Genomic DNA, 20,380 nt, shown 5'->3' on the forward strand with positions numbered 1-20,380 from the left:
AGGGTCGTGGGATCGAGCCCCGCGTCGGGCTCCCTGCTCAGTGGGAAGCCTGCTTCTCCCTCTCCCACTCCCCCTGCTTGTGTTCCCTCTCTCGCTGTGTCTCTCTCTGTCAAATAAATAAATAAAATCTTTAAAAATAAATAAATAAATAATTAATTAATAAATAAATAATGTTACACTAATTCTATATTCTGTAAGTACCTTCTCTTGGATGTTGGCATCTTCAGCCCTGCCACAATTTTGAATCCACTGATGGAGTCAAGCTCTGTCTAGGGTTACACCCTGACTTCTTGATTGGAAACTCTGAAGTTTGGATACTCTTCAAGTGCTTATCAGTGTCCATGTACAAACACTGTCCTGGATGGGGTGTTTTAACAGAAACTCAAACTTGCCCTCTGTGTATTCTTAAAATTCATTTCACTCCCAGCATTATGGGTGTATTTCCTACCCCCAGAGAGCCACTCCTAATGTAGGGGCCCCTGCTCATTTTGTATGAAAGCTTACTTTATTTTCCCAAAGATTTCTGTGGTAGGAAATGTTGCCCATAGTCAAGTTCCTAGTAAAGCCCTAACTGGTAGAGGTGGGAGAGGGAATGGTGATAGCAAGCATCTTACCAGTAACTTCAATCAATAGGTTGCACGATCCCTAATATGATAAATCATGGGCAATAAATATTGTTATCTATAATAAAATGTAGCATTACTTCGAGTTAAGTCTTAAGTCCATTAGAATTAGATATTCCCCCTCAGTTATTTAGCCAATAGATCACACTGAAGAAAACGTAACTGTACTAGTAGTTTAGTAAAATGAAATTAATTATTTCAAATAAAATTGGTGGAAATACAGTAATACATTTACTTGATAAGTGCATTCGTGTGTTGTTTTAGGTGGAAAGCAATGGAGTAGGGAGTAGATATGATAACAACAGAGAAATTAGAAACAAATGAGGTGGATCGTCTCATCATCCATGAGATAAATCCACCTTCTTGATTTTGGGATGGAATAAGGCAAAGAGGGTAGCAGTGACCTACAGAGCCTTTCAAGAATTGTTGAATCTACTTAATGAATATAGCCCTGTCCTGTTTTTGAGACAGTAGCCAAGGGGACTCCTCCTATTATTCACAGACGGAGCAGGGGAACCAGGACATTTGAATAGCCAGCACTGACTGATTGGACCAGTGCTCACTGTGATCCTGAAAGGAGAGCAAAACAACTCACTCACGCATACCTACCTCTCAATCCTACTGGAGATCAAATTTAAAAAGGCAGCATAGCACCTTATGCATCTTTGTACAACCCAACAGCATCCAGCAGAAGGCCTTACACAGAGAAAGTGCAAAGACATTTATCAAACTGAAACGTATGGTGGCAAATACCGTGCTTTAAAAGTGTTAAAAGACTGTTTGATATGCTCAGTCTAGTCAAAAACATTGTATTTAAGAGACAGAAGTTTGGAAAAGGTGGTTGGTAGAAAGCCAGTTTGGCTGACAGATAGTTTGAGCGTCTGACAGCTGCATTAAAAGCAGAAATTGGTAAACAACTTCCCATAGTATGGTAAAAGATTCATTAAGGCAGCTCTGAGTCCCAAAGAAGGATGGAAAAGCTGAGAAAAACCAAAAGAGGAGGCAAATAAATTTTTTGTTTAGAGCCATTTTAGGCTCACAACAAAATGAGCAGACAGTACAGAGATGTCCCATATAACCCCTGCCCACCCCCCACATTACCAAGACCTCGCACCAGTATACTTGTTACACTCAATGCACCTACACTGACACGTCATTATCACCCAAAGTCCATAGTTTACATTAGGGTTCACTCTAGGTGTTGTACATTGTTGGACAAATTTATAATGACATGTATCCACCATTAAAATATCATACAGAATAGTTCCCCTGCCTTAAAAAGACTTTGTGCTCTGAGCATGGACTCTTAATGCTTTAATATGTGACAGGAACAGAAACCCTCTACTTCTGTTCCACATTCAGACCCATCTTGAAAGCACAGCAAACGGAATCTTGAGAAGACCAGTTTTTGAGTCATCATTATCAACAATGAATAAATACTGAAAGGAGTGAGACTTCAAGCCCAGGAAAACAGAAAGAAGAGAGAGAGTCCACAAGGTTGAGAGGAGGCATGAGAAGCTTTAGGAAGCTTTTGAGACACTCATCTGGGGAAGTTTAGTGCCTGCTCTCCAAGCATTTTCTATTCTTCTCTTCTGTTTCTCCTATTTTCCTCCCGGGACAACACTTGGATTTTAATGCCATTTAAGGAGTCCCTAAAGAGCAATAACTGACAGGGATCCTCCAGGTATCTGGTGGCTGACTGAAGACTCAGGACTCTTCACTCCATGCTTGGCTATTGTGTCCATCCCAAACCTGGGTTTTGGCACTAACTGATCTGGTCTGGCTCAGGCACTATAAACAAACGTCCTGCCCTAGTGGAGAACAGGAGTCACATCAGTTATGTTTAAGGTTTCTCATGGGTTCATAGGATGTTAGAGCAGGAAAGATCTATGGTTAGACAACATAGTCCAACCAAGGTCTTTAAAAAGGATGAAACTAAAGTCCAGAGAGGTGACATGATTCCTAGGGTCATAGAATTAGTGAGTGACCCAGGACAGAAGTCCCGTCTCCTGACTCCCTGTCCAGTGCTCCAACCACTATCCACACATCATACGTATGTGCTATTCTCCCTTTACATAGACTTTGTTATTCTTTTTTTAAATTTCATTATGTTATGTTAGTCACCATACAATACATCATTAGTTTTTGATGTGGTGATCCACGATCCATTGTTTTCGTGTAACACCCTGTGCTCCATGCAGTACGTGCCCTCCTTAAAACCCATCACCGGGCTAACCAATCCCCCCTCCCCGCTCCCCTCTAAAACCCTGTTTGTTTCTCAGAGTCCATGGTCTCTCATGGTTCATCCCTCCCTCCAAATCCCCCCTCCTTCATTTTTCCCTTCCTTCTCCTAATGTCCTCCATGCTATTCCTTGTGTTCCACCAATAAGTGAAACCATATTACTCAGCCATCAGAAAGGGTGAATACCCAACTTTTACATCAACATGGATAGGACTGGAGGAGATTATGCTAAGTGAAATTAGCCTTTGTTATTCTGAATTGCTCTCTGTCCATACTATTTTTCCCAGGCCAAACCTTTAATGGAGTGTATGTGCCTGTGTCTGTGTGTGTTTGTGTTCAGCAGAGCACCTGTGCTGGAAGAAGAGCATACAGAGGTCTAGGGAGTGTCTGTGTGCTCACTCAGGCCCTCTGGTGTTCTGCCAGGCAAATGCCAGCATTTTTATAAGTAATATTCCTCTAACTGGTGTGTTCTCCCATATAACCCAGACCTCAAACAGAAGTGCTCCTCCCCTCCTTGAGATCTAAACTGTTTTCGCCTAAACTTGCATTTGATTCTCTGCATACATTCACAGACTTCCCTCAGACTGCTGTGATTTTTAGAACAGGTTCCAGCCTTGAGTTTACCTGTGGTTCTAGCTTCTTTTCTAACAAATACTTCCAGTTATGGACTAGCTACTGGGGGGACTGTGACATTCCTTGTTCTACATTCTAGGTTTCCATATGTGGAATATCCCCACCAAAAACAAAACCACCCACCCAAGATGGCTATGTGCATTTGAGAAGATTTCAGTGAGGCCCTTTACATCAAAACAATGCAACCACTTCAAGCTGGCCAATAGACATGTCTGTTTTTGTTTTTGTTTTTGTTTTTTAAGTTTCCTCCCCCAGTAATTTTTTACTGGCCAGGTAACCCTCCTTGGCAACCTAGCTTTTTACCATCTCCCTGGCTCTTTTACTCTTCCTTCCCATTCTCTTATTCTCCTTGCCTCCTCCTTTTAGGATTGCTTGGGATTCTGTATTCTTCTCATACTGCTATCTAAAACAATGATTCTCAACTGGGGGTAGGGTGATTTTGACCCCCAAAGGACATTTGAAAATGGCTAGAGACATTTTTGGTTGTCACAGTGAGGGGGCAATACTAGAATCTAGGTAGAAACCAGGGATGCTGCTGAACATCCCACAGAACACAGGACAGGCTCCCACAGCAATGAATTATCCAGCCCCAAATGTCATGGGATTGAGAATCCTGGGGTTGAGACAGTCTTAGCTAGAGAACTTGGCTGTAGCCAGTTCTATTCTCAAACACAGTTCTACGCTTATCCAAATTTCTTCCTACCTCCTTAGAAAGTGGCTATAGTTTAAAATAGCACGTCTTTATTTCAGTTTTCCTAACAAGATCCAGATTAAATATCACTTCCTCTTGCAGCCTTCCCTGATCCTTTTTCCACTCCTCCATCTGTGCTTTCATGGCACTTCTGCACACCACCATTCTATTCATCCATTTTGTCAGACCACAGCAGCATCGAGCATTCCCTGTTAGTCCCCTAACACAGACCCTGGCATAGAAGAGGCATTTAATAATGTTTATGGAATTGAGTTCAATGATCATAGAGCAGCACCCCCAATCTCAGTACCAAGACTGACAGAATGGTAGAGACTGCATTGGCAGCAGAGGGCAATCATAATTCCTGTTAGGCAGAGAAGGCAGACATGCCATGGGAATGACTATATGACAGTGCAGTATATGGCCTTAGTTAAAAGATCACTCACTGATCCTCTTAGTAAAGAGATCCAAACATGACTAAGCACAGCTATCATAAGTACCCATTGTCAACAGAGGATATCAACCAGACGAGACTGTTGCCTTTCCAATTTTCAGTGACTGGTGTCACAGCTTGCAATTTGCATTGCAATCAGGACTATTTTAAAGGAAGAGGTGTAACAGCCTATCTAAGTATTGCTAAAGCATACATAAATGCCCATTTTTCTTGACTGAGTAATGATAAGTGGTACAATTATTTTAGAATTAGCAGTAATTTTCCAAAGCTTTGTGAGCAGTTTATGAAGTAATGGAATTTCAAATGGTAACTTCTAGATAAACAATCAGTTAGTGAAATAGGAAAAAAAAAAAAAAGATGTCCATATAGAAAGAAGAGCATTTATTTAAAAAATACAAAAATTACTACATTTCTTTTTTTTATTCTGTTCAGTTAGCCACCGTATAGTACGTCATTAGTTTTTGATGTAGTGCTCAATGATTCATTCGTTGCGTATAACATCCAGTGCTCTAATCAGCCATTTTGATATCTTCTAAATATCGTTACATCAAGCCATCCAACCATGACATATATAAGCACAACTGAAGTATTAGGCAATATCATTTATATATCTTTTTAAAAAGTCAGTGACAATCAAATTTGGATGCTAAGGATAGATACTTCATCATTTTGCTTATTTAAAAATAAAAATAAGTCAAAAATAGTGGAGAGAAAGAACAAACAGTGGTAGAAACCATCTGGATTTTGCATGACTTCATCCCTGCCAAAGTTAATGGCTTTCTGCCTATTACCGTGTTACTGATTACCCTTTCTCTTGCCTCAGCTTTAGACCACACCCCTGGAGCAGATCCTGCTTACTTTTAGACCCAACAGCTACTCTTCCTTCCTCCTTGTTGAGATTTTTCCGGTAGCCCTGGCTGTTTGCCTCAGAGCACACCGGCCCCTCCTGAGCCCTGCTGGGGAATCTTAGTTTAGTTAGTCTAACTGAATATTTCTCATCCTTCTTTCCCCTCATTGCCCACCTAGAGAGCCTTTGTAGACATTTTTTTTCCCTCAAATACTCCCCAACTCCCTCCACATGAAATTTTAATGCCACAGATCTACTGTACATCTGTTTATGTACTGTGGCCTTTGGAGGACAACAAACCATTGTAACATCTAAGATTTTTTTGTCCCTGTGGTAGGCAGAATAATGGTTCCCCAAATATTTCCACATCCTAATCTCTGGGACCTGTAGATATGTTAGGTTATATGGCAAAGGGGAATTAAGGTTGCAGATGGAATTGAGATTGTTGTTCTGCTGAATTTTAGATGGAGAGATTATCTTGGATTATCCTGGTGGGTCCAGTGTAATCACAGAGTCCTTAAATGGGGAAAAGGAAGGCAGAAGATCAGAAAAGAGAAAGAGGGGATCATGAAAAAGACTCAGCTGATCATTGCTGGCTTTGAAGATGGAGGAAGGGAGCCATGAACCAAGGACTGCAGGCAGCCTCTAGAAGGAGGAAAAGGTAAGGAAATCAATTCTCTCCTAGAACCTCCAGAAGGAACACAGTCCTGCCTGCACCTTAATTATAGCTCAGTGAGACACATTTTAAGCTTCTGACCTCCAGAACTGTAAGATAGGTCTTTGTAGTTTCTAAGCCACTAAGTTTTTGGTGATTTGTAATAGTAGCATAGAAAACTAAACCCCTCCACAACCCAAACCAATTTTTGTCCCTATGATGGCAATTCTGCCACCATTGAGAATGCATGATCTAATTCCATCATTGTATTTCTATTCCCTACTTAAGTACTGAATTAGAAAGAGGCATGTGAAAGACTTCTGGCCAAAAAGACATGATAGGGAGTCTTCTGGAGGTTTCTAAGAAAGGACTTTTTTCTTTTGCTTTTGGAAAAAAAAAAAAAAAATGGAGATATCCATAAAGAGAAATTTCCTTTTGTTTCTCTATAGATGTTGTCATTTACATGAAATACTTAGACCTGTTACAATGAGACAATGAGGGCAGGAGGGTGAGGAGGAAGCCCACATGCTAAAGATAGTAGAGGAGAAAAATGGAAAGAAGCTAAATCCTTGCTGCTTTCATTGGGCATTGACATAACCAACCCTGGAATTGACATACCTCCTGCCTTCTTGTTAGGTAGGAAGATAAATGCACTTGTTATCTAAGCCAGTTTTGGATTGGGTCCAAGGCTTGCTATCAAAAGCAGGCTTTCTTCCCTTTACCAGAAATGCACTCAGTGTGTGAACAAAACACCCACCACTAGGTATCTCCTCATTAGCTGAAAATTAATATGGTCAACAGAAATATTTGAAGTAAGAGATCACTTCAGCCTGAGAGATGATAAGAATGAATTGCTAATTAGAGATGTTGAGAGACAGTTAAAAATCCCTTGAACAGTACAGAAGGTCCTCTTTGAGCTGGCCTTTGCCCATATTCCCAGCCTATTCTCTCTCACTTACCCATCTCCCCAGCCCCCGTCCTGAATTCCTGTAGCTCAGTCCCACTGAACAACTTGCCATTGCAAATACATGCCTCTCAATCCCTGTGCAATTGAATGATCCCTAGAGCCCTTTTTACCTGGCTAATACCTTCCCATTCTTCACAATTCAACTCCTATTGGTTTCATGAAACCAACACTGCCATCACCCCTGCCCAGAGAGAATTAATCATTCATGATATTACTTTACCTATGTTCCCACAGAATCTTAGGCACATCGTCATCTGCACTTTTCAAATTGTTAGAATTGCTGTGACTGTATGAACCAACATCCAACTCCCCCCTCGCTAACCTGAGCTCTAAAGGCAAAACCTGTGGCCTTCATATGTAACCTCTGCTCCTAGTACTGCATCTGGCCCAGAATGGGAGGGAAGAGGGAAAAGGAAGGAGGGAGGGAAGATAAATATGAATGAGAGAGCGTGAGTCTACAGCTTGGATGAGACATCAGAAGTGAAGATACCGTTTGGGGAGCCATCAGCACACAGATGATAGTTGAAAGTGAAAGCCTGGATGAGATTGCCAAGAAAAGTTCCTTCAGAAACATTTACCATTGGGGTGGGAGGCAGTTTCCAGAAGAAGAAGGGATTGGCAGTGGTGGATGATGCCGAAGGGTCAAGAAGGAAGGAAGCTGAGTAAAGGCCTTGGACTTGGTCTATGAGAGATAACCTCCAACAAAGTAATTTCACTAGAGTGAGTAGAGAAGAGGACAAATGGCAGGGAGCTAAAATGAGAGTAAACACTGAACTGGTGTGCCCATGGTGAGCACACGCTGCATATGCAAGTGTTTGACCAGAAAAGGAAGGGAAAAAAATATATGACTCCTTGTCTTCTTTTGTTCCATACTCATATAGGCTGATAATCCTGAAAACATTTTTATTTAATTTAAAAAAATACTAATGCCTTTATACATTTTGGCCCATTCAGGACTAAGGCCTGTAAGAATTTTACCAAATGAGTCATCAGGTGCCTATCCTGCACAAATGAGAATATAAAATATAGTTCTCTCTAAATTGGGCTGGTTTGGCAGCCTGGAAATTAGCTACATGGTCTAGTTTCGAGGGTAGGCCCCTGCTCCAGGAGAAAAGGCACGAGATAGGAACCAGGACACCTGAGTCTCAGTACTAGATTTTCCATGAACTCATACTATGGCCTTTCCTATGTCATTCATCTCTCTGGGCCTCAGTTTCTCCCTTTTGAATCTGCTGTGGTTCTCTGATCCTACTCATTGGTACTGGGAAACAATTAGACCTTTCAATGAACATTTGCCTATTAGTTCAATGTGCAAAGCATTAAGCTAAGAGGCTAATTCTTCTAATGGAAAACTCTGATCCCTATTATCACATAAATCCCTCCTGGGAAAGGTAACAATCTGAGCTTTTATTGTCATTAACACTAATGTGGAAATGTTTCCTTGGTTATAATAATAATGGCACACATTTCTTAAGAGCTTACTGCATGCTAGAACTTAAGTTTAAAACTTTATATGATTTTCTTTTTTAATCATCACAAAAACCATAGCGGTGAAGGCTTTTGTTATCCTCAGTTTACAGATGAGGGAAGTGAGTCTTAGAGAAGTCACCTACCTAAAGTCATCACATAGTGGTATCACTGGGCAACTGCCAGACCAATGGCCTCAAAGCCTGTTGTATTAGTCAGGGTTCTCCAGAGAAGCAGAATCAATAGGATGTGTAGGAAGAGAGGTAGACAGATAGATAGGGATTTATTTTAAGGAACTGGCTTATGCAGTTAATGGAAGCTGACAAGTCCAAATTCTGCAGGGTGGGCCAGTGGCCTGGAGACCCACAGAAAAGCTGTCGATGGTGCAGTGCAAGTCCGAAGACTGCTGCAGAACTCCCTCTTGCTTGGGGTAAGCCAATCTTTTGTACTATTCAGGCCTTTGCCTGATTGGATGAGGTCCACCCACATTAGGGAAAGCAATCTGCTTTACTCGAAATCCACTGATGTAAACATTAATCTCATCCAAAAACATCCCTGTAGAATGTATTCAATAATCTTTTTAAAAAGTATTAGTTTACTCTAAAAAATTTCCTTTTTTCTCATTTGGGTTAATAACAATCATCCACATAATTGTCAGAAGTTTGAGTTATCGCTGACTCTCTCTTCTCTCTCACACTGTACATCCAATTGCTTGCAAAAACCTACTGATTTTACTCCCTAACAGTTCTCCTATTTGTCACCTCACCTCCATCCTCACTACCACAGCTTTATTTAAGGCCTTGTCACTTGTTGCCTGGACTATTGCAATAACCTACTAACTCATCTTGCTGCCTACAGATGGATTGGGTCTCTCTGTCCATCTTTCAACCTGATGTCAGAGGGGCCTCCCTAAAACACAAACCTGGCCATGTTGCTGCCCTGTTTTAAATCCTTCAATAGGCCTATCTCCCTGGTTTGGTAAACAGGTCCCTTACAAGCCTGTTCTCATTTATTTTCCAGTCTCATCTCCCGTCATCCACCCATAAACCCCCAGATTCCTTGCACCCTGCCTTGCAAAAACATTTGCACTCCCTTAAAATCACCATACTCTTTCTTGGTTCCACACTTTTGCAAATGCTGTCCCCCTCTGCTTCAAATGCCAGCCGCCTTTATCCCCAAATCAGTTCAAACATCATTTCATGAGAGTGTTTCCTGAGATTTCTGGGCAGAACAAAGTACTTTCATACATGCCCTCCCAGAGCCTCAATACAGAATTTGCCAACAACAGAAAGTAACTCCCGGTCTAGAACGTAAATCCCTAGAAGATAGTGTTGTGTTCTGTTCATGCTGGTAACCTCAACACCTAACAACGTAGTACCTGGATATATGAGACCAGGTACTTTATAAAAGTATTAGGAGACCTTAGCAGAAATATGACCTTCTACAGATCACATTTGTGGTCCCCTCACCCCTTAATGGATAAAAAAAAAAAGTTCCTGCAATCTCATAATGTAATACAGAGCTTAAAAATCACTGAAGGTATCTAGATGCAGCAAGTAGCCCCATTTTTCCTTGGAAAGGATTATACGATATTTTTTTTGCCTTGCAAGGGTTAAAAAAAAAAATGTTTCCCAACCTCCAAGGAGAGTTGGTATCCAAGAAAGGAATGATTGCCAGAACAATGAAAATGTACAGAGCTAGACTGGGCTGCACTTGCAAACACAAAGATCTTCAGATACAAAACAGGTTAGGGGGTAGAACCTTTTGAAGAGATAGGCTGAACTATAGTCTTCTTGCTGTATCCAACAGCTATGCACTTGAGTAATTGAACTGTCGGAGTAAACTGGGGAACTTTAGGTGTACTCTAGACCTTGTTAGTTATGGTAAACAACACATGAAACCACAAGCCACCTTCATTATAGAGGAGATAGCTTTATAGTTCTCTGCAAACACAAAACCATCGACAATGTGGGGACATGAAGTTGTAATAAGCCTTAGATTCTGTAAGTCATTAAAATAAAGCAATGACATAGTTGTGCCACACCTACAGAAAGGATGAGAAGGTAAATTGTTGAGGGAGATAGTGATTGTAGGCCCTAATCACCATGGCCCATTCTGAGGATATTAAGAAGTATTTTTGTCCCATCACTAACACTCACCCATCTTGGTCCCTGTTTAGGAATCGCTGCTACTGAAGGCTAGTGAAGGAAACACCACAGTTCCAATGACAGTGCCATTCAGACTATTGAATGTTTCAAAGTAAGAAAAGAATAGCAAGTCTTTATTACCACCAACATGGAAAAGGTATGAGATAAAATGATGCATACCAAAAATGTTGGGAAATCAAAAACATAAATCCCATTGATGGACCAGGTCCTTCTTGATCATAAAATTGAAGTGAGGAAAAATAACAAAGGCATGTACGCCAGAGGAAGCAAATTGAACTTTATTTTTATAATTGAGAATTCCAATGCGATCTTATGTATTTATCAATGGAAATCTTGAACTCCATGGAGCACATATTGCTTGAAATGCTAACGTCTGCCTGCTTGGTCTCCATCTACATACATGTCCTCTTCCTTCAGTACCCAGCCCAATGCATCCCTCTAGAAGGCCCTCCCGTAACACTCCTGATTAGAACCAATCACTTCATCCTCTGCACTTACACAACTCGTGACCTGTATCTCCCTCTAGAAATCTTTTTTTTCTCATCTTGTCTCTAAGTTCTTGGAATCTTACCTCATATCACATCCATCTCTGTGCCCCTCCTCGGTGCCTGTCACAGTGCCTTGCCTACAGCCAACATGCAATACATCTCATCCAATGTGACCAGGGGACATCTCCTGTCGTAGCATACATAAAAGAAACCAGAGTTTCCTGTTCCACCTTCATAAATCAAGTCCTACCTCCAGCTTTTTGTTTACAAGCAAGGGAGAGAAAAGCTGAACTACAAGTTCATGCTGCTGAGATCAAGACCCAAAGCATATGGTGACCCACATGGAGGGCCCTATACCAAACACCAGGGAGAAAACCAAGGTTTCTCCAAGGAAGAATTAAATGGGGAAAAGAGGAGAAAACACCATCAATTAAGTACAGATACTATAGCCATCCCAAGCCAGGAATACCCCTGCTGGTGCTTCATTAACCACTCCAGGATGTTAAAGTAGGACTAGGAAGTTGGGGCACAGGGAGAAAAGGCACAGAAGGGCAGCAGAAAAGAAGCCAGCCATAGCCCAACCCCCTTTGCCACTGCAGGGTTCTAGCCTAAAGCAGCCCCAAGCTGTGGGATGGGAGAAACTTTCAGTTTGCTGAATTTCAAAGTTTTATTCCATTGGACTGGACATTTTAATAACTGAAATGAGACTTTTCATATATTTAAAAGTGACTAGAGAATTAAGAGCATGAGGCCAAGATACCCTCCAGAGGGGAGTGCTGGGGAAACTAGACCATCACATCTAAAGAATTAGTAGGAAGAAGAAAAATGAAGCTACTTAAAAAATAAAGTTACTTAAAATGAAGCAGTTGTAATTTTAAGATAAAGAAGTGGCACAATGTATTATATTCAATATGCCAGTTTTACTTACATGTTTTAAGTCAGATCTCAATAATAGGGCTTCCCCAGAGTGCTTTTCTCTCCTCAAGACTCATAGAGCACAAAAGCTTCCATACTACTTGACAGTCCCACAGATAATTCCATTTTGGGGGCAGGGGATTCCTTTTTTTTAATGGAGAAACAAAAGTCATTGATTTAGAAACCATAGAAAGAACTAAAATACCTTTTTTGAAAACAGAGGATTGAGCCATGTTTATGACAGCCAAACAGAATGTTCTAGTTCTTTCCTTCTGACCTGAGCTCCTCTGATTTCTGTCCAATTAGTTGGTGTTCAGAACTGGCCCATAGCTGAGAAGCTCTATCAGGCAGCAATCTGGCTGTTGTATGATCTGTGCTATTTTCACAGATTGAACTCCATTAGTGGTGGTGGTGGGCAGTCCATATCTTGCCACAGACAACTGCTGAGTAGGGATACATGACTCCCATCAGTGAGCATGAAGATCCTGGGTAATCCTTTGGTTCCCAATACGCTAGGGCCAAGAGAGGCAGGACAAAATGCAGATCCTTTTCAAAGTAGAGGAGAACACCTCAACAGAAGCCTTTTCTTGTCCTTGAAACTGTTTTATTTGTTGTCATTTAGATGGAGGCCAAACCTATGTTTGACAAATATTATGATTCATTGTTACTTTTAAGTCCTATTTTTCAGGAAAATTTTAGCTTCTTTAACTTAACATACATTGTTGATAGAGTTCTCCAATGCCCCAGGCACGGATGAATAAGACTAGGTTGCTGATTCCCCTGAGAAGGTCACAGTCTAGGTGGGAGGCAGAGATGTCAACAGATGGGCAACACACAGTGTGTGCCATGAACATCTGTGCAATTCACTTGCCTGGCAGCCTTTTCTCCTTGTTCTAGGAGAGGACCTCAATTTAGCTTTGAGGAATGACCCTTCCCTCTGGCTTTGACCTTGTGTTTCAAGTGGGGCTTACCCCACCTGCCTCTTCCCAGCTCCAGATGGGCATGTGACTCATGTGAAGTCCAAGGTGAATAGTGCCTTCCCTAGCCCACAGTGGTTGTTTGAGTGATGGACTATAACCCAACATGGTGGGGCCAAGCCTGGACCTCTGCTGGAACTGATGGGAGGGAACTAACGTTGCCAGAGTGGGTTGAACGGTATACTCCCAGAAGACATGTCCATCTAGAATTCAGGATGTGGTCTTATTTGGAATAAGGATCCTTGCATATATAATTAAGGGAGGAAACTCAAGATGACATCATTCTGGATTAAAGTGAGTCCTATATCCAACAATGAGTGTTGTTATAAGAAACAGAAAAAAATACACAAACACAAAGAGAGAAAGGTGATGTGACAATGGAGAAAGAGATTACAGTTATGCAGCCGCAAGCCAAGGAATGCCAAGAATTGCTGGCAGCCACCAAAAGCTTGCAGAGAGGCATGGAATGGATTATCCCTCAGAGCCTCCAGAAGGAGCCAACTCTGCCAACACCTTGATTTCCAACTTCTGGCTCCACAACTGTGGGAGAATAAATTTCTGTTGTTTTAAGCCATACAGTGTGTGGCAATTTGTTAAGGCAGCTCTGGGAAACTGGCAGTATATAAGCCCACAGCTGCTGGTGGCCATCTTCCCACCACGTGGAAGAAACCTGAGGATAAAGCCAACACGCAAGAAAGCAGAGCTCAGAACTGGAACTCCTTCCTGTTGACTTCATTTTAAAATGCAGAGCTGAGCCTACCTGAAGTCAGATTTATTCCTAGACTTTCTAAGTTTCTGAACCCCCAAATCCCTCATTGGTTTGAGTCCAGACCAAGAAAGTGAAATAAATGCTCTCTTTACTAAAGGTGTGTACAAAGTGTTGCAATCTCAGAAAAGAGCTCAACTAACACTACTTAAGGGAATCCAGGAAGGCTTCACTAAATATCATTAATGCTGGGTCTTAAAGAAAAAAAATAGCTTTAGGCAGACACCAAGGATGCAGCATTTCCAGAAAATGGAAGAAAATCCACACAGGCACATTAGAAAACGTTCAGGTCATAAGGTGTGGCATGGAAGACAGCGAGTGAGGGGAGAAGGAAGGAAAGGTAAGAAATTAGGCTGTTTGGAGAACATTGTCTCTTTGTTCTCCCTGCAGCTTGGCAAGGCAAAGATGAGAAACATGACTGCAGAAACCAAAGTCTGCGACCTCAAAAGAGAAATAGCAAGTGGTAGTAAAAAGAACACGATTTTCCCTGGGTTTTCAACACGTTATCTAAGGAGAGTCTTGGATTTGGAGACAATAAGACAGGGTGGGGGTGGTGAGCAAGAGAGGCTCCACTTCCCATTGAAGCTTTATTGAGACTTTGGTAAGCAAATATTCACATTTAATAGATACGATGCATGTTGGAATTTGTAAATCAAAAGTTATCAGGTCAAATCATAATTTTGCATACTTTAAATGAAAGATGGACTAAAACCTAATTTTTAGAGACCAAAGTGTCAAATCACCCATTTCTATGACCCTTGACTATGTGGACCCAGGAGTGTTTCCAGAATCACCACTGTATTACAAGAGCACAAAAATGTTCAGAAAACTGCATAATGATTAATGAGTCTTAAAATTAATCAGTAATACAAGTAAAAGAGCAACAAGAAATATGAGTTAAATGTTTGAAACTATTAACAAGAACACTCTAAACTTCAGGTCCTCCTAGCACTCAGGAAAAACAGCTATAAAGATCTCTAAATGGATTTTGTTTAAAAAAAAAAAAAAAAAAAGATAATAGCAACCTGGGGGACACTTAAGCTTTTTGTTCTTTTTCATTTAAGTATTAGTTGAAGTGAAATTTTGCCAAGAAATAATTCACTTGACTTCCCCCCACCCCCCCCAAAAAATATCTTTTTAGGAGAGCCACACAGTCATTTGGGACACACCCATCCCAATCTAAGTGCTCCAGGACACACCTGGCTGCTGGCCAACACGTCTTAAAGGACTTTTGTTTCAGAGGCTTAGATGCCCATAGCCGCAAGTCACCTTACTCCCCCAGGCCTGGAACTTCAATTGTACTTATGCCTAAGCCAACTCACACATCTACCTGTCTTTACCCCCACCCTAGTCCAAGCCAACCTCAGGCCTTGCCTGCAATGAATTTCTAACTCATCTTCAGCTTCCGTCTTGCCCTGCAATCAAGTTTCTACACATGATCCCCTTAAAATCTCAATCATACCATGCCACCCTCCAAATCAAATGCCTTCAAAGGTTTTCCATTGCTTGAAAATAAAATCCATACATTCTGCCATGGTCTAAAAAACCAGTCAATCATGCCTTTGACTGATGTTTATCTCATGAGCTGCTACCCTTTTCCTTGCTGGGTTCTAGCCACACCAGCTTCCCAGATATCGAACAAATAAACTGTAAACATGCATTATTTCTTTCTTAATTAGACACGATTTATAATTATTAGCTTGAATTTATAATTATTAGTTTGTTTACTGGTTTTCTTTTAAAATCAGTCTCCTCACTAGAATCTATGCCCCTTGAGGCCAGAGACCACATATGTGAATTCTCAGCACCTAGCACAATCCTTGGAACCTCATATTGGCTCCAATCATTTGTCAAATGAATCAGGAATAAAGAAGCTCCTCATGGCTCTAAATACCAGAAGCCATATACCTTTAGGACATCTTACAGTCATGAATCATACCACATACTTATATACCTGAACACTCAAAGGCAGTTGAAAGAGGAGTAATACATTCAACACATTTACCTACTTTCTGATGTTGCAGCCACCTATTTGTCAGACCTCACAGAGCTCTAAACCTTAATTCAACTTTTAATTCAACTTATAGGTCGTGTCTGGTTCTGGTTCTCAGAAGCAAGTTCACCAATCTGGGCATCAAACATGCTGTCATCTACTTAAGATACTGCTTCTGTTTCCCAACTTAAACCTGGCCTTGAACTCTGGTTTCCTAGTTCTCCTTCCTTCCCATGAAACTTCCTGTTGTAGAGCCATCCTGCTGCCCAGACCCCAAGTCTCCCAAATGCCAGAAGGTAGGATGTGATGCTGCATCCTGACCCTAGGCAGGGTGCACCCCCTTCCATGAGGACTGCTAGCCTGTCCACCTACCTACATCTTCCAAATTACCTCCTTCTGATATCCTGTCCCCAGGATGCACTCACCTGCTTTGTGCTCATTTATCTACTCACTCAACAAGCATTGTTAGAACCTCTTCTAGACCCACAGTACTATACAAGGATAAATAAGGTATGCTCTCTACCTCTGAAGGAAGACAAAGAAGTAATTAAAATACAAAGTGGTAAGATATCTATTTGTAAAGTACCTAGAAACTGACCAAGTGTTCATAGTGGCCCCTTCTACTTTGTCTTGACAAAACTTAGGTCAGGCTTCTCTCCTTCCTACATGCCTCAGAACTCTGTCTGCCCCCAAATCTGAGCAAGCACTGAAAAATGGAACCTGTCCCCTTATTAGTTTCCCCCGGGAATTGGCTGACCACAAGAGGACACTTTCCTATCAGACCTCACTAGTCATTTCCCCTTTGCTTGCCCAAACTTCCCTTTTAAAAATCTCCATTAAGCTTTTGCTTATTCCTCTCTACCCTGTAAAGAAAAGACTTTTTCCCCTTTGATTTTTTCATGTTTGCAGATTTCTGAGATAGGGGCATTCCCTATTACAATAGTCTGTCTTCTGAATAAAGTCTCTCCTTATCCATGTCTGGAATCGTTTTTATTTGACAGCACACAGAGAAGAGAACCCTAACTTAGCTGGGAGGAGGAGTAGGAGATCAGAGAAGACTTCTGGGAAAGAATCAGAACAGAAGAATAAGGAAACATTAACCAGACCAATGTAGGGGAAGGCAGGAATTCCAGGCGTGCCACACGGCAGGAAGTTCACGTTACTCACCTGGGAACATAATTTCTTGATCTATGCTCTGTATGCCTGAATGGCACTCACCCCGCTGGCACCTGGTGTTGCTCCCAAACACCTGCCCCGGGGAGTGGGCCTGTCTCCTTCCTTGGTCCAGGTATATCCTTTTGCATACCCACACAAACACACACATGTGTACTTTTCCTCCAAACATATGTCCCTTCCCTCTCAGCATGCCATGGAAGCCTCCAGAACACTGAGGGGATCTAGTTATTGATGTGGCAGATGCAGGGCCCCTCTCCGCATTTTCATGGACTCTCAATCTCAGGCATCTCACACTGTTTTTGGCTCGGGCTGAGTTCCCATAGCCTAGAGATAGGAGACTAAAAGGACATGAGAAATGTAAAGACAGTAAGCTTAACTAGAAATCCCACAAGGGCAGGAACCAGGTCTGACTGGTCCAACACCATATCCATAACCTCCTAGGAACAGAGCCCCCACACACAGTAGGTACTCAAGTATTTGTTGAATAAACTGTCACATCAGCTCACATGAATAATTCCACCGAATGCAGGATTCCTTCTGGCAATAGCATCATGCATAATTTTGAAGGGGAACACACTGGTTGTCCTTCACGAAATCAAACACAAAAGGCTGGCAATGTACTCAGTGCATCCCACTTTCCCTTAATAGTCCATTATGTGCATGCCAGCCGTGATACATGATGCAAATGTGGCCCCAGAGTCACATGGCCCTGAGTACCATGGCCTTGGAAGTGTATCTGAGCTGCTACAAGAGGCTTTTTTCCCTCTCTCTCTCATTGCTACAATGCCAGAAGATATGTTTAAATCATTACTTAAAATTCCTTTCCCGACCAAACCTCTTCCCAGAGCTGTTAACAAGAAACAAAATGTGCTGACTTGAGTTTCACTTTCTCTCCTTTCCCCTGCCTTTCCCTTGTGGAGTCCCCAATGAGTCATGGAATGGCTCTGGTCAGGTAACACTGAAAGAAGCCAAGAAAGAAGCCCAGTATCTGTCAAACATGCAGATGTTAGAGAACAAAGACTGTGCAGCATGGTTTTGCCAAGGGACACGACCCCAGAAATAATTGGCACCTATTTCAACAAACTATTCATTTCATAGCCTTCTGATTGTACTATTCTTGAGCCATTTATTTTCAAGGAAACCATAATTAGTACTTAGTTGATAAGTAATAAACTGGGAAAACACACTCCTAATTCTCAGGCCAACCTTTTCAGGCCTACAAAAATGACATAAATGGATTCTCATGCTTCTTCATTTCTGCAGGAGGGTATTTTTATATTATGTTCTCCTATGGACACAGTGAAGTACAAATTGCACCTTAAAGCTCCCATCTAGTGCTACAGTTTCCAAGCAGAATGGCTTTAATGAGGAAATTACTTTGGAAAAGGAAATAAAAGAATGTGATTTCTTTAGCACTAGGCAAAGGAGGAGAAGTGCACGCTTGTCATGAGTCGAGCATTCACTTTTGAGGCATGCAGAGACCAGTTGCAAGGACAAGGGGAAACAAGGTTGCTTAACCTGGTTATAAAAGCTGATGCCTCAGGAGAAACTGAGTAGCATTCTGAGCCCAATGCCCAGAATCCAAAGAACCAGGACTAATGTGGGTTCGATTCAGAAAGAACTCCATAAATCCATCAGCCATCGTTGGTGTTATGGATTGAAGTGTACCAGAAAAACTCATATGATAACTCCTAGTAATTCAGAATGTTACTTTATTTTCATTGCAGATGTATTTAATTAAGGGTTGTTACAAATGTGATTAAGATGAGATCATACTCATATGAGGTCATCTAATATGAAGTCATATGAGATTAGGGTGGGCCCCTAATCCTATATGACTGGTGTCCTTATAGAAAAGGGAAACTTGGAGGGATTACTTAGTGCCGGGCCTTCCACGTTTGGTTTTTTCTTCTCCTGGACAGGAGGCCTCTGCCGCAACCATGTTACGCCCGATCATCGGTCAGGCCAAGAAGCATCCAAGCTTGATCCCCCTCTTCGTATTTATTGGGACAGGAGGCACTGGAGCAGTGCTGTATGTCTTGCACCTTGCGTTGTTCAATCCAGATGTCAGTTGGGTTAGGAAGAATAACCCAGAACCCTGGAACAAACTGGGTCCCAATGATCAATACAAGTTCAGTGAATGTAGATTACAGCAAACTGAAGAAAGAAGGTTCAGACTTCTAAATGAAATGTTTCACTACAAAGCTGCTTAGAATGAAGGTCTTCCAGAAGCCATCCACACAATTTTCCACTTATCCAGGAAATATTTCCCCTCTAAATGCACGAAATCATGTTGGTATATTGTGTTGGGGTTTACACTGAATAATAAATATCTGAAACTTGGAAAAAAAAAAAAAGAAGGGGAAATTTGGACACACACACACACACACACTCACACACAGAGTGAACACCCTGTGAAGATGAAAACAAAGATCAGAATGATAGGTCTACATGCCAAGGAACACCAAAGATTGCTAGCAAACCACCAGAAGCCAGGGGAGAGGGATAGAGCAAATACTCCTTTACAATGCACAAAAGGAACCAATCCTGCAGATACCTTGATCCAGGACTTGAGCCTAGACTGATGTTGTTTAAGCCACCCAGTTTGCTGTACTTTGTTATGGTAGCCCTAGAAAAGTAATATAGTTGGTGATGAGCGTTAGGTAGCAGGAAAAAATAACTCAAAACAGGGACTGCCTACTAAAATGACAGATCCTGTCCCTTCCCAAGAATTTGCCTGGGAATCTCTGAAAAAGAACCTCACACCATCATCTGAGGCTAAGCTCTCTTCTTCTAGGGATAGGACACTAAAAGGATGTGGGAGATGTAAAGGCAACAAGCCAGAGAGGGTCAGGACCCCAGGACATATCAGGGGCGCACTCCACAGGCAGGGCTGTGCTCAGCAACTTTATGTAGAGTCAGATTACAGCCACTGTGCGAGAATATAGGCAGGCCTGGACACCCCCACCCAATAAGGTGAGAGAGCTGACGAGGAATCAGCAGGTGTCATGGCCCAAACCTCAGAGTTCAGAGTCGGGGGCAGAGCCCCATTCCCACAGATCCAGAGTGTGAGTCAAGGATGGCATAATACAGTAAGTTTGCAGTGACCTAGAGAGGGGATCAGGGCTCACCCTGGGACCACCAGGCACAGGGTCTATCATGGTCAAAACATTTCAAACCCTGGAAATTTGTGGGCTGAGGTTGAGGAAAACTGTTGGCCCTGGCTCAGACTCAGGAACTAAACAAAGATGAAAACACTGCCAAAGGCATAAGCGATGCTGGGAAGGAGTGATCAGGGAGAAGAGCTAATGTGAGAGG

General features: G+C 41.9%; 1 protein-coding gene and 1 pseudogene across 2 annotated transcripts in view; one reads left to right on the forward strand and one right to left on the reverse strand.

Annotated features, from left to right (window-relative positions):
* The window catches only part of GRM8 (glutamate metabotropic receptor 8), a 772,971-nt gene that overhangs the window by 556,308 nt on the left and 196,283 nt on the right, over positions 1-20,380 (reverse strand). The window lies entirely within an intron of this gene.
* Positions 19,003-19,246, forward strand: LOC110589060 (annotated as a pseudogene).

This window comes from Neomonachus schauinslandi, chromosome 12 (assembly GCF_002201575.2).
Source record: "Neomonachus schauinslandi chromosome 12, ASM220157v2, whole genome shotgun sequence".
In the NCBI taxonomy this organism is placed as follows: Eukaryota; Metazoa; Chordata; class Mammalia; order Carnivora; family Phocidae; genus Neomonachus; species Neomonachus schauinslandi.